The sequence below is a fragment of the Rhamphochromis longiceps genome, linkage group LG3, assembly GCF_057381845.1.
Source record: "Rhamphochromis longiceps isolate RC_006_pf linkage group LG3, R_longiceps_female_GT1.1, whole genome shotgun sequence".
Classification (NCBI taxonomy): domain Eukaryota; kingdom Metazoa; phylum Chordata; class Actinopteri; order Cichliformes; family Cichlidae; genus Rhamphochromis; species Rhamphochromis longiceps.
In genome coordinates this window covers 6,399,299-6,412,084 of record NC_140559.1, presented here as the reverse complement: position 1 = coordinate 6,412,084, position 12,786 = coordinate 6,399,299, and the positions used below count along the sequence as shown (strand labels likewise).

General features: G+C 42.9%; 1 protein-coding gene and 1 long non-coding RNA gene across 4 annotated transcripts in view; one reads left to right on the top strand and one right to left on the bottom strand.

The window, feature by feature from the left end:
• Positions 1-7,908, bottom strand: part of LOC146672673 (uncharacterized) — a 128,970-nt gene extending 121,062 nt beyond the window's left edge. For 2 of the 3 annotated variants that reach the window (XM_085388135.1, XM_085388126.1), the window contains exon 1: positions 7,755-7,908. The gene's annotated coding sequence lies outside the window, so the exon portion shown is untranslated. Of the gene's footprint in view, positions 1-24; positions 869-7,754 lie in introns of those variants that run through there. The other variant, XM_085388153.1, reaches the window with a different exon arrangement.
• LOC146672674 (uncharacterized) lies at positions 4,394-5,149 on the top strand. The gene is made up of 3 exons (XR_014908337.1): positions 4,394-4,523; positions 4,818-4,880; positions 5,011-5,149. It is a non-coding gene; the product is annotated as an uncharacterized LOC146672674 (long non-coding RNA).
• Positions 7,909-12,786: the final 4,878 nt, after the last annotated feature.

Below are 12,786 nucleotides of genomic sequence, written 5' to 3'. Positions count from 1 at the left end.
AGAACACAAAGCTGGAAAACCCACCCGATTGACAAAAATCAACTCAAAATTCTCCCACGCAACAGAACCTCCTCTATTCCTCGCTGGCTCCAAATCTCTCAGTGGAATGATCAGTGGTTTGCTATCTGTCACCATCAAAACACTCCACAAATGCCGTGAATGATTCGCTTCCTTATAAACCATTGAATCAGATACCGAAGCAGTTAGGTTCTAAATGAAGCTTCGGACGTCACTGATCACGTGACTCTGGCCAAACGAATCAAGCTTCGATACAGTGCTTCTGAAGCAGTGTGTTGATTTTTTCGACACACGCACCGGAGCTTCAGCTTCAAGCGGGCCATCACTACTAAAATGTATTACTATGTTCAAATGAAGAATGAAAATACAAAAGTTACCGACTTTAGAGTGTGGCCACGGGTTTGGCCATCACAGCCAAAAAGAAACAAGCCCTTCAGGCAGACGCTGCCAAATGTGTGAAAATTACTGAATTGTTTGGTGGTAGCTATGGCACAGCTTCCATAGATTTAGCAAGATCAGCAAGTGGTGGAGGCCAGCAGGTGGATGAAGGAAAGGGGAGGCAAGAGGAGGAGAGACCCGAGGCGGCCGCTGGTCATAGTGGCAGAGGAACTGAACTTCAGGTAAGAAGTTATGACCTGCTGTCTATCTGTGTCAGATATAAACTAATTTTAGTTGTAGCTTGTTTTCGTTGTGGTGACTTTATACAGTCGCTTAGAATAACTCGTACAGCGTAACTAGCATGACGGAGTTTATATACTGCTGGGCGGGTGCTATGAAGTTACTGATAGTAAATTTTATTTTATGCTTAAGGTTAGTTTCTCAAACTTCTCAAAATCTTAACAAATTGTGCCAATCCATGTTGCACCAGCTGATTTATCATCAAAGGTGGAGAAGTCTGTGACAGAGGAGACAGAAGAGCAGCAGAGAGATGGAAGAGCAGCAGAGAGAGATGGAAGAGCAAGAGAGAGAGACAGAAGAGCAAGAGAGAGAGATGGAAGAGCAAGAGAGAGAGATGGAAGAGCAAGAGAGAGATGGAAGAGCAAGAGAGAGAGATGGAAGAGCAGGAGAGAGAGATGGAAGAGCAGGAGAGAGAGATGGAAGAGCAAGAGAGAGAGATGGAAGAGCGAGAGAGAGAGATGGAAGAGCAAGAGAGAGAGATGGAAGAGCAGGAGAGAGAGATGGAAGAGCAAGAGAGAGAGAGATGGAGCAAGAGAGAGAGAGATGGAGCAAGAGAGAGAGATGGAGCAAGAGAGAGAGATGGAAGAGCAGGAGAGAGAGATGGAAGAGCAGGAGAGAGAGATGGAAGAGCAGGAGAGAGAGATGGAAGAGCAAGAGAGAGATGGAAGAGCAAGAGAGAGAGATGGAGCAAGAGAGAGAGATGTAAGAGCAGGAGAGAGAGATGGAAGAGCAAGAGAGAGAGATGGAAGAGCAAGAGAGAGAGATGGAGCAGGAGAGAGAGATGGAAGAGCAAGAGAGAGAGATGGAAGAGCAGGAGAGAGAGATGGAAGAGCAGGAGAGAGAGATGGAAGAGCAAGAGAGAGAGATGGAAGAGCAAGAGAGAGAGATGGAAGAGCAAGAGAGAGAGATGGAAGAGCAGGAGAGAGAGATGGAGCAGGAGAGAGAGATGGAAGAGCAAGAGAGAGAGATGGAAGAGCAAGAGAGAGAGATGGAAGAGCAAGAGAGAGAGATGGAAGAGCAGGAGAGAGAGATGGAAGAGCAGGAGAGAGAGATGGAAGAGCAAGAGAGAGAGATGGAAGAGCAAGAGAGAGAGATAGAAGAGCAAGAGAGAGAGATGGAAGAGCAGGAGAGAGAGAGATGGAAGAGCAGGAGAGTGAGAGCCAGGGCATCGATTACTTTGCTCGCCCTGAACCTGCCATATTACAGGCCTTCTTAGATTACCACCCACAGCAGAACAGTAGCAGTGCAGTTGTGATGAGGGTGTTCAGCTGTAAAGATGGCACCAACAGGAAGTGGCTTACTTATTGCAAAGAACGCCATTTATTGTTCTGCTTTGTGTGTCTGGCATTTGCAAGGCGGACTGACACCAGCACATTTATAACAGGCATGAGTGACTGGCGACATATACACCTGCGCACAGAGGAGCATGAAAAGAGCAATACACACCAGACCTGTGCTGAAGCTTTTTTCTTAAGGTGCTCAAAAGGCAACATCAGGAGCTTGTTTGCTGGCAGTCAGTTGTCAGCTCACAGAGCACAAGTGAAAAAGAGACGGCAAGTTTTAGAGCGTATAGTGGATGTGATCAAAGTACTTGGGAAGAGGGGACTCAGCTATAGGCATGTGGAGAATGAGGCTGCATACACTTTAGGTGATAACACCATCGATCATGGTAACTTTCTGGAACTGATTGTGTTATTAGGCAAGTATGATATGTGCCTTGGAGAACATTTGAATGACTGCATTGAAAAAAGCAAGAAGTTGCATTAGTGGATCAAGAGGTAGAGGATCTCTCATCACCCTACTCTCCAAAACAACTGTCAACTCAGTGATTGATCCACTTGGCCATCTCCTTCAAGAGAGCATCGCCAGTGATGTCCAGAAAGCTGGGATGTTTTCTGTTCAGCTAGACACAACCCAAGACATCACAGGTTATGATCAGTGTTCAGTAATCATCAGGTATGTTACTGAGTCTGTGCAGGAGAGGCTTGTCTCCATAGTGAGGTGCGAAGCATCCACGGGGCAGTACTTTGTAAACTTGCTTTCCGGAGTTTTAGAGCATCTGAATCTAGACAAGGCCATGTGCATTGGGAATGCAACAGATGGTGCTTCAAATATGCAGGGCCAGTACAAAGGCTTTTCAGCACTTATGACTGCCCAGTCTCCAACTCATGTGCATGTGTGGTGCTATGCACACATACTTAATCTTGTGATTGCTGACATAACACAAAGTGTCATTGAAAGTGGATCACTCTTTAATTTACTTAATGACATAGCTGTGTTCATCAAGGAGTCCTATCACAGGGTTAATCTGTGGGAGAAACAAACCGAAAACACAAGACACAGACGCCTCAGTCCAATAGGTGAGACACGGTGGTGGGCCAAGCATGATGCCCTCCAGAAAATCTTTGGACATTTTGGAAAACCAGATGATGGCCTCTTCGTTGATGTAGTGCTGACGATGGAAGCCATTGAAAAGAGGGAAAAAGAAAAGCCAGCTGTTTGTGCCAAAGCACGAGGCTTTAAAGAGTGTCTCTTGAAGCATGAAACTGTGTTAACAGCACAGATATTTCTTAGAGTGTTTGAGCAAACAACTCCTCTGTCAAAGTACCTCCAGTCAAAGGGGATGGACATTCTCTCTGCCCATCATATGGTGACTGCCACACAAGATGGCCTCAAAAGTATTGCCAGGGACTTTCCAACTGTGAAGACAGCTGCAGACACATTTGTGAAACAGACAAATCAAAAACTAGAGGAGAGGGAGAACAACACAGACATGGAAGTGGAGGCTGAACTACCTAAAAAGAGAGCCAAAAGGAGAAAAGGCATGGCCGGAGAGATGCCTGAAGATGAGTTGCAAATCAATGCTGAGAAATCATATGAGGTGAAAGTGCACAACATCATCCTGGACACAGTTATTGAAGCAATCCACAGACGATTTGTCATACATGGCCCTCTTCTTACCGATTTGGCATGGTTGGACCCCAGGAAGTTTAGCCAGGTCAGAACAGTTTCTCTTCCAAGTAATGCATTTCAGAACCTCAGCGCCTGTCTACTTAAATTTGACAGCAGGGCTACAGTTAATAACCTTCAGTCAGAACTGAAACGTTTTGCTGAACAGTGGGAAAGGCTTAAGACATCACATGTAGATGAGTACACGACCAGAACAGCAAAGGACAGATCTGAAGAATGGGACGAAGAAAGTGAAATTGTGACCGAAAGCTGTGGTTCTTGCAAAAATTGCCCACTGTGCTGCTATCAAATACTCAGGCGGTTCAACATGCTGTCTGATGCCTATCGTCTCCTTGGGCTGGCATACAAGTACCTGCTGACCCTCTCCCTCACTCAGGTTGCCTGTGAAAGAACATTCTCTACACTCAAGTTCATTAAAAGCAGACTCCGAAGCAGCCTGTCTGCAAACAAGCTGGAGATGTTTATGCTGATGGCCACTGAAAAGGACATTCTCATGTCATTGGACTCTGACATGGTCATTGACAGGGTAGCTGAGAAGAGTGACCTGCTGAGAAAGCTCCTTTTGTAACCTGGTGAGGTGAAATAAAAATGAGCAAAACATTCCTAATTATCTATTGTTAATATTAAATTCAGCTTTATTGTTATTGCCTAAATGAATACGTTTAGTATCTACCTTCACTTCAAACAAGTCAAGTGATTGGTAAATGCTTAGAATTTGTCCATCTTAATAGATAGAATAAATATGAGATTGGAGTATTAGGCATTTATAAACATATATTCTTACAGTCTTAATCTGTCATTGTTTCATTTCAGATGCTGTCAGTCATTTTAGGAGGACTGAAGTGTGTTCATTTTAAGTAAGTACTATATGGAATATGATTCAACCATTTTTCTAGAGTAAGCATACCAGTACTGTCATCGTCTGAAAAAATCTATTAAGTACAATTCTTTCTCAACCTTCACTGTCTGTCCTTTCACTTCATAAAGGTTTCCATGTCTTAAGATATGTTCAGTGTTGCTGCTGTGGAAGTGTTGTAGGTGACCTTTTATTGATGAGTGAATAGTCTTTGGTGATACAATTCAATCATAATCTGTCCTTTATAGATTTTAATATTCATCTAATCTTTATTCCTTTCTGTCCTGTTTGTCAGGGTCTGATCATACATTGTTTGTTTAAGAGGTTCGAGACCATTCAACTTTTTAAGTTCATCAACGTAAGTACTAGTGTATATGATTTCTCTAATTCCTTTCTGGAATAAAGATGCCAGTACTGTGATCATCTGAGCAAGTCCATCAATTGCCATTCACAGTTCTTTGTCCTTTCACTTGTGTCCTGTTTTTCAGGGTCCCATATAATTTCTTCAGAAGTAAGTACTGTATATGATGCCAGTATTTTCCCATATTTTCTAGATACTGTATTAGTACTGTGTGTAAAATGCCATCAAAAACTCAATTAAGTGTTATTCTTATTCTTCTTTCTCACCTTTCTTTCTCTGTCTCCTTTCATATTTAAAGGTTGCTGTGTTAACAAAATATATTGTGCTACCATGCTGTTTTCTATTGTTTTGGTAAATAAATACTTTATGAAAATATCCCTAAATCTGTCATTTATTAATTTTAATATTAATTAATGATCATGTCTCACCTCTAGTGTTCTTGGTCTTAATTTAAGGTTTCTACCATGTGTTGTAGATAGTTCAGGAGGTTAACTCTACCAAGCAGTCTTTTTGTTTCCGCTATGTACTGTTTAAAATCCCGAATAGGGAGAATGGTGTAGGTTTAACTTTATTAGATTGATACATATATACCAACAAGGCAGTGTACATCAAAGCAGTTGTTTTCATGCAAAGGCTTTATGGTTTTTCCTATAGCGATTGACAGACCACGTGACTTTGCGCATTGCATGCCGGGAACTCCTGGCAAAACAATCCAAGTACCGCATCAAATACAAGCATTTGCAATTGCAGCACCGCAAAACGTTCATTCTCCGGTTCCAATACCTTCTTGTTTTTTCTGTGCCGCACAAAAAAGGTATGTACAAAACGACGGAGAACAATGCCGGTCCGTACAAAGACAGACTCGACGAAAAGACAAAGAAAAGATACGAGGAAAAATCAAAGGAGTGAAAGGGTCAGACCCTTACGAGCACACAGAGGGACAAAAGACGTCAGCGTGCTGCCCAACTTTCACCACGCTCAGATTTATAATTATACGGTTCTTGGAGTGAGTGCATACACTCATGAAGTTTAGTAACTTCAGGTCACTGCAACAAGCCCAGGTACAGTTTACTGACGGATGGGTACAGGACCTTGAAATGCACCGAAAGACCATCGTACGAACAAAGGTAAGTTTACCTTTGTTCGTCTCACAAATCGTCGTCATAAATACACATTCGTTAACCGTGTATTAATATAACCTTTGAGCTCAACGGTAATTACTTAGTAGTGGAAAAATAATTGTAATATTTGAGCCATTTCTGCTGTCCAACTACTTCTTACAAAATACATTTTTAATGTTAATTAGATTTTTTTTTACGGCGTAAATAAAGGTTATAGAAAAGTCACTGCCAAAGACTGATTGCGGCTTCTACCTTGTTACACTAATGTTGTTTGTAGCTCAGTATGACTTTATGTCATCCATGAGGGATGCATTTGACATATGTTTCACATATTATAGCCCAACAAGTTACTTATAGCAATTTAAATACGAGCAATCAGTTTCTTTGCAAATACCGGAAATCAGTTTTTGGCAGACAATCACTTTTTGGCACAACACCGGCTATTGCAGTTAATAATACAGCAGCTTCTTGCCATTTTTTGTGTTTCTATTTATCGCTGTGTAACTGAGTTCAATTGAAAGCCTGCATGCGCTAGTACCGCTTGACAAAAGTTCCCAGAATCCTTTGCGGTTTTATCCATGAATGACGTCACATTTTTGGTGGGCCGGTCTCCAGTCAAAATGCCCGGGCCGATTTTTTGTCCCAGTCCAGCCCTGCCTGCCCTCCAGCACTATCCACAGCAACCCCTCAACAGCAACATTGTACCCATCAGGTAAAGCATCGGCTACGTTTGCTTTGCCTTGTTGCCCATATTAGATTCTTGATGAAAGTGTGTTGTTGTTATTCAGCCTGGTTCAATGTGCCCCTTTTTAACTTTGAGCACCCGCCCCTTTAAACCTCTCTGCACGGCCCTGCCTAACAGACCTACACCTTAGTTCACAGATTCACTTTGTCTAAGGTTGATTTCTGGGATTTCACACAACCCAGGATTCAGATCGTGAATCCATGATGGGCTTGGATTTACATCATTATAAATGAAATGTGCTCTACTTGGAAGCAGCCGGCCCCGCCCCTTTTGACGGGTTGTGTCACACTTTAAATCATCAAACTGTAAATTATAAATTAAATTGTTATTGATCCTTTACCCCGAGTCCTAAAGTGTAGATTTATTTTCTTACTCTTCTTATATTTATTGTTTGTTTACTTGCACCGCTGTAACTGCAGCCTCGTCGTCTCGTCTCTCTATATGCTGGACTGTCTGTAGCGGAGATGACAATAAAGTTTACTTTGACTTCAGCAGCGCGCAGGCGCACCGAGGGCTCTCGCGCTCACTTTATAGAATTTAGAAAAAACATCGGTGCAGATTATAAGTCTGTATCATAATATCTGTTTGTTGTTTTTATTTTGTTTTGCGAGTTGGTTATTAGATGCCGCTCCAGCCAGCCAGAGACTCCCCGCCGCCCCGCCCTCTCCTCCCTGTGCCGCCAGCAGCAGGCGCACCTCGCAAACGGAGGGCGCCCTTACTCCCAGCAAATGGCTGATAGAAAACCGATCGGTGCCTACGAATTTCCCAATATGCGCTGGCATGACGTCGGGGAAGCATGGGTACGACCGATTATTTTCTTTTTTTCTTGCCCGTGATGCCCCCCCACCACGATGCATTCTATTGGTTTGCACACTTACACACACGCAGCTGTGGTTTCCTGTTTTGCTGGACTCTGGAGAGCCCCGCCTTTAACGCTCTTCTCTCACAGAGAGCAACAGAAAACTTGGAAAAACTCCAGATTGACTGAACTCAGTTCAAAGTTACCTTGACACCTTTAGATGTGAGAGGTAGTGATGGTCCGCTTGAAGCTGACGCTCCGGTGCGTGTGTCAGAAAGATCAACGCGCTGCTTCAGAAGCACCGTGTCGAGGCTTGATTCGTTTGGCCAGAGTCACGTGATCAGTGACGTCTGAAGCTTCGTTTAGAACGTACCTTTTTTTAAATCGAACTTTATTGAAACACAATGAGTATACAACATACAAACAGATGAAGTTTACAAAAGAACAGAACATGAACATACAGAACCAGGAGTAAAAAAATTATGATACGAGTAGGCGAAAAAAATCAACATATAAATATTGTTCTGAGAGGCTTTTTGTTGGTTGAGTCTGAAATTGATTGTATGTACAATTCATATCCTTATAAAAAGGCAGAAATATGGTGTTTTATTAATAAACTTACATTCATGGATATAAAATAGCTAAAAGTATTAACAAATTTTTTATAAAAAACATTTATCATTCTTCCTGGGGAACTTAAAGAAACAGAATAAAACATTTTCTATCGTAAAGAAAACTCCCTTAAAATATGGACAATAACAAAACTGCTAAATTCTTCCAGAATCTCTGTGTAGAGGAACCAAAAGAGATGTGCCACAGTTTCTGGATGATCCCCACAGAAAGTTCAATTAGTATTTATGTCTCTTTTAAATGTTACCATATAGTGACTGGCTGGGTAACATTTATGAAGAATTTTATATGAGATTTCCTTCACCTTGTTCACAATTAGATATTTATGGGATCATCCAGACTGTCTTCCAGGTGATATCTGGAACATGTCGGTTCCAGTAAGATATTCTATATATGGGAGAGACATGATATCTTCTTAGAATAAACTACGTATTCTCTTATTGCTGTTACCAAGTTCCTGTGAAAAGCAGATTTTTCCCACTGCTGACTCAGCTGGATCAGGGAGAGTGACTGAGGCAGATATTGAGCTGTCAGTGTTTTTATATAACATTAAAGTCCCTGAGGGTATGGCACCAAGCACCATTGAGAATTCCCCAACACTGACGGGAAAATTATATAGTGTAAGGAATTCATTGTAAGTAAGTAGTGCTCCCTCGTTAAATTTTAAAACTTAGTAGCGGCCGCCATTGTTGGCAGCTGAAATTTGGCTGGGCCGCGCTATGAATTCTGGGATATGGTGGGCCACGAAGGACACACCCGACCCATCCTTCAAACTCGGGGGAATGAAGGACGCATTTGAAGGAGTCGAGGAATCGGGACAGCCTTCGTCGCCTGGCTGTGACGTCATCGGCCTTCAAATGCGGCCTCCGGAGGATGCAGCCGACGTTTTGGGACACAGCTTGTGTGTCTTTGTTGGTCATGTGACCTCCCAGGGACTACACATGGAAACGAGCAGTTTAGCTCAAATCTGGCAGGTTTCCATCGTCTGTTTTTGTCCTGATGTCCATGAACATGAACACTGTCCCTGTCAAACACGTCCAGATAATCTGATCCAGTGTTGTTCTTCTTCTGTGGTGTTTGTGATGGAGCAGCAGCTGCTGATCCTGATGTCCTCCACCAAGGGGGCAGCAAATTCAGCTGACTGTCATCATTTATTAAAAAGATGTAACAATGTGACATAATGCAATATAATAGTGTCAGTTACACATTGTGGGTTGCACTGTGGCCAGAATGGACATTACCTCCTGCCTAATGGAAGCTGTCAGCCATCCTGCAACCATGAATTAGATAAGCAGAAGTGAAGGGATTGTTAACAACAATTTAATAATAAAATGTAATGTGATAGTTGCACTTTATTAGCTCCCCACAATCGTATGAATAATAACCATGAATGCACTGCATGCTCATAGCAAGTTCTTTAGGTTTAAAGTGAGATCCTGCTTTAAAGGGCGCTTCATCTGCTGGGAATGACATGTTTCTTCTAGTATGTAAGGCTCAGCCCATCTTACTGGGACTTACTTTTGTAGATCCACATGCTCTAAACCTGCTGCTCCATGATTGGTGCAGAAGCTTTAAGCTACTATTAACAAATAATGACCATGGACTTAGTTGTTACTACAATAACTTATCATTGAGCAACTTGTATATTTAATTTTACTTGTAAAACTATGCAAGTAGAATTGAATGGGGCACAGTGAGCTGAGCACAGGCCCACTCTGTGACACTCAGAGGTTTGTGGATATCATGCTGAGAGTATTGGACACAGTGCAGCCAGCTTGCAGCCACTTTCCCACCACTTTAGCACAATGTTTACATGAGACTCAGCCACACTAATGTTCCTGGGCAGACATGTGGTGCAGCATGGCTGATGGCACTGTACCTGCAGCTGTCATGGACAAGAACCACTCAATACCTCACCCAAGCCAAGCCTGTGCTGATGTTGTGATCTGAGACCGAGACACTAACCCAGGATCATGATATGATGTTGTGAGAGTTTCACTAAGAATCAGCTCTGATTACAAGATTTCAATCTATCGTAACTCTAATTTGTATTTACTTCAGTTTGTTCATCTTGGAGCTGTGTGCAGCTGAGGACAGTCTTATTATTACCAGGTGAGGATATGTAACAGCCACAGTCTGTAGAGATGATGTCACCATGGAGTGGTGATGTCACTGGAGCTGCCAATATGTGCTCCAGCCAAAGCTACACCAGAGGGTTGTGCTGTGTAACAGGTTGGTGCAGGTGGTGTTATCTACATTTGAACATTAGGCAACAGTCTCATGAAGACACTTTATATTGTTCACTAAAGACCAACAATAACAGAGACAAAGGGAGAGCAGCAGAACTAGTGCTAACAATTAGCACTGCTAGCCTGCCCACCAACACCAGCTAATGTTCTAAAAACGATGATCAATGATTTTGCTGTAACGGCTCCAGCTGTCTGTGTCAGGGACACGTTGGAGATGAAGTGAGTGATCCAGTGACAAAGGTTTGGAAACCTGCAGTCAGCTGAGACTAAAGGAGTCACCTGACCGAGAGACCAAATGTTTCACTGAGAACGTCCAGATGAACAGAATCAACCTTTGGGATAATCTGTTCCACACATCCATGTTTCACTTACTGCATTATATTTCCTCATTGCTGTGCACACAGGCCTGTGGCTTATAACCAACTCCAAGTTCAGACTCAGAGGCTGCTGAAGCTGTTTTCTGGAACAGAGACGTGTTGGATATAAAACCAACTCTTCTTTATGTGTCAGCACTGAGGAAAGGAGCAGCTTCGTTTCTAAGTGTATGAAGGACTGTAGCAGTGTGTGTGTGTGAGCTTTATTTCACAGACAGAACCATGTCAAAAACACAACTTCAGGTAAAAACAATACAAAATCAAAGAGTCTGATCAGAAGGATTAAACAGAGGAGTGTGGGACTGTTTTTAACAGACAGCAGGTTAAGCCAGGCTGGAGGAGTAAACTGAGCCTCGGTGTGAGCAGCAGTGTGTTTGACAGGAAGCTGAGATAAACAGTCTGGAGCCCATTTAGTGCTTCATATGAAAGTGTGAGGATTTGAAAGCAAATCTAAAATCAAGCAGGAGTCAGTGTGAGAATGATTTGTGCTTTTCCTCAGTCAGATGCTGGGAGTTTCAGTTCATCCATGTTCAGCGTGCTGTGCTTTGTGTAACAGGAGAATATGACAGTATAAATCAAGTCTTCATGTCACTGAAAGCCTCCACAGTCTGCTATGGAGGTGCATCAGTTTGGATTTACAAGAAGAACATTTCTTAAACCTGCCACAAGATGGCGCTCCAACAGAAGGGATGTCCACAGTGTAACACAGACACACACATACTGTGTGAATGTGTGAGTGAATGGGCTTTCAACACAAGGCTTCTGCTGCTACCTTTAATTACATAATTAGCTAACAAGAACAAACTGTTAATTACCACCAAAGAACGGCTCCAGATTTTAGCTGCTGACCATTTTGTGAAACGTTGATTACATCAGCTTATTGTTGATTTTTCAACCTTAATATCAGCTGCTTTAAAGGAGCCTCGTTCTCTCGCAGTAACACTTTTCTTCACTAGATGCAGTGCAGGCACAGTCTGTGTTTCTAAACTACACACTAATGTTCATTGTTGTGCAGCTAAATCCTCCCTCTGGATGGGAAGAATCCCTGTCAGGCTTCAAACACCTGGCTTGGTGTTCTGGAGCTAATGTGTCACCTGTGAGGACTCTGAGATGAACACACAGCAGACACTTCAGTTCTCCGTCTGTGTGTCCTCAGTTTCCCAGCATGCCTTGGCTGTGGTGGTGGAGGTGAATGAGGGGGAACATGCTGCTCTGTCAGCACTCAGGTTTCATACCTGGTGATCTCAGAGGACAAAGCGGCGTTACAGCAGCGCACGTTGATGAGACCTGATGCTCTGAACAGTTCAGACTTCAGCCTCACTCTGAGAAAACAAACGACTGACTGTCAGCAGCAACTACACCTGCTCCATCAGTGACGGAGAGAAGAACTGAGACTGAGAGACATACAGCTGCAGGTCAAAGGTCAGAAACGCCCGCTCTTTGTACGGGTCAGGAGTTAGTACTGCAGAGGTCAGAGGTCAGCTTGCTGACAAACCATTTGAAACAGTTTGGAGCTAAAAGCACAACAGCAGAGGAAAGAAGAGACACTGCAGAGATGATGCAAAATATTGTGTTTTGTTCTCAGCTGTCAAAAAGTGTAACACACGTGTTCCAGCACAGCCTTTGTGTACTTTCACTTCTCCATACTGTCCATTGGAAATCCTGTTTGTTCCTTTTTGATTTCAGTCCATGTGTCCAAAGCAAACTTCTGTCCCACACTTTCTCTGCTGACTCTTCACCGATGCTCAGATGATCTCAGATGATTTCACCAGAACTCATCAAAATTCGGGCTCCACAGAAACCCAGACGTCACTAAACAAGCGTAACAAGCAAAGTGAAAACTGGTCATTCAGCTTTATTGACCAAAGATAAGCTCACATGTCACCTCATGACACAGACACTTATTTCCACAGCATGCACGAGGACTGACAATAAGTGTCTATAAAGCCACTTCTATCTGCCACACCTGTGCTTCTGTCATGGTT